The sequence below is a fragment of the Uranotaenia lowii genome, chromosome 3 (assembly GCF_029784155.1).
Source record: "Uranotaenia lowii strain MFRU-FL chromosome 3, ASM2978415v1, whole genome shotgun sequence".
NCBI lineage: Eukaryota > Metazoa > Arthropoda > Insecta > Diptera > Culicidae > Uranotaenia > Uranotaenia lowii.
Genome location: NC_073693.1, coordinates 334,639,684 through 334,641,876, shown reverse-complemented (window position 1 = coordinate 334,641,876; position 2,193 = coordinate 334,639,684).

Sequence of the window (2,193 nt, the reverse complement as noted above, 5' to 3'; positions counted from 1 at the left end):
TCTGTCATTTTTTCATGTTTGTCGATTTCGTCTTATTTATTATTTTTATCATTTTGGTCAATTTTGCTTTTTTCTGTTTTTCTAATTTTTGTCGTATTCGTCATTTTAGTATTTTTTTTAAATTTATAGCCGTTTTGAATCATTTATAAAATTGTTTTGTCATATTTATATTATTTTATTTCTGTCATTTATCATTTGTCGTTTTTTGTCCTTTTGCCATTTTTAAGGTTTTTTATGATTGTGTTTCTTGTTATTTAAAGTTTTTTTTAATTTTTGTGATTTTTGTAATTTTCTTTACATCGTTTCTACAACTTTGGATATTTTGATAACTTTTGTCATTTATTTTTATTTTAACATTTTTGTTATTCCAATAATTTGAGTTTTTCTTCTTTGCATTTTTTTATTCCTATCATTTTTGTTAATTTTGTCATGTTTAGTATCGTTACTGTTCTTGTTGTACCTAATTTTTATGATTCTAGTTTTGTATAGCAGTTATTTTCAGTTTTTCCATTTTTGGAAAAACAAATTTCATGTTATGTGTTGTTTTTGAATCATTTTATACCATTTTGACTGTTTAAAAAAAAATCTTTCACTCTGTCGATTTTTTTTTCGTAAAATTGGATGAGATGAACAGCCTGAGATTCGCTGGTTTCCCCAATCGAGGAAAATTCGCAATCGTATTGTAATCTTTCACCAGCAGTATGTATACGATACGGTACAAGTACAAGAGTAGAAAACTGGAGGAATTGATGGTTGGACAAATGGATGGATTCGCGATAGATTATCGCCCTGGCAACGGAACGGAAACGGAATGATGACAAAGGATTTTTTTAGAACACACATTTGCATATGATGGCAGCGACCGGGCGGAATCGCACACGTTAAGAGCGGAAACTGAGATATCAATGATCTGTGTTTTTTTTCACTGCATTTGTTATCTGACGGTTTCCACTCGATTTTTTTTTTCGTTTGGTATTGATGGCTGAATGATCGACGGAACTCCGGTTCTATTTCATTTGAGTCTGTCACTCAAATTCGGAATCGAAAAAAATCACACTCTGCATTCCGTCCCTTTACACGGGTGCATAATTAAATTTTTGCTGTCTCTTAATTTCATTTATAATTGTTTTAAATCACACACCGGATGACGGCGTACCAGCACTAGGACATACGTTTTAATCCGGGAAGATAGGAACCGAAAAAAATGTATGAACCCGAATAACATGCATATTCATGAGTTTGAAACATTCAACACTCACTCGCCTCAATCCAACACTCCAGGAGCGAAATTCGGCAAATTGCGGTGATGTTAGCACCACGTGGTGCTAGTAAAGTGTGGCCTACCAGGGACAGAAAAAAGTACTCGGTACGGAATCCCTCCGGGGACAGGCGACAGCTCTTGGAGTGGTTGGTTCGTTGGTTGGACGGTTAATTTTTTTCTGTCATCCACGGCCGTGATGCTTCACGGCCTTTGATGGGTGTGGGTTTCCGGTCGGAGCGTGAAAAAAGGAATGATTTAAATCAAATGCCAACAGGCCGGCTCCTGCTGGAAGTGTCCTATTTAGGGTAGGCGCAGAAACTCACTAATGGATGGTGAATTGTCCTTTAGGATACACGGATTTGTAAAGGATCATCAAACACATGCTTTGTATCATCGTTGCTTTTTTGTTGAATGGAAATGCACACGTAAAACTAGCGGCTATATTACAAAAAGCATTTTTATATGGAAGGATAATGCATGCACTAACAATGAGAAAAATAATACTTGGATGGGGCGGAACAAAAGAAACAAAAAGCTGCAATATTGAAGGACATACAGGAAAACCTATCGGTGAAGGCAGATGAAGAAAAATAGAAAAAAGAAGAGAGAAGAGAGTTGAGGGAAGAAAGAAGTGCAAAGAAAAAAAACAGAGAAAGTAAAAAGTACAGTACAGAGTACTACAAAAAAATTATAGAGTTGATAGAAGAGAAAAAAGATTAGTTGAACTTGAAGGTAGAAGAATGAAAAAAAAACAAAAGAATCGAGAAGAAAAGTGAAGAGAGAAGAAAGAAAAGGAAGAGAGAAGCGAGAAGAGAGAAGAGAGAAGAGAGGAGAGAAGAAAAAAGAGAGAAGAGAGAAGAGAGGAGAGAGGAGAGATAAGAGAGAAGAGAGAAGAGAGAAGAGAGAAGAGAGAAGAGAGAAGAGAGAAGAGA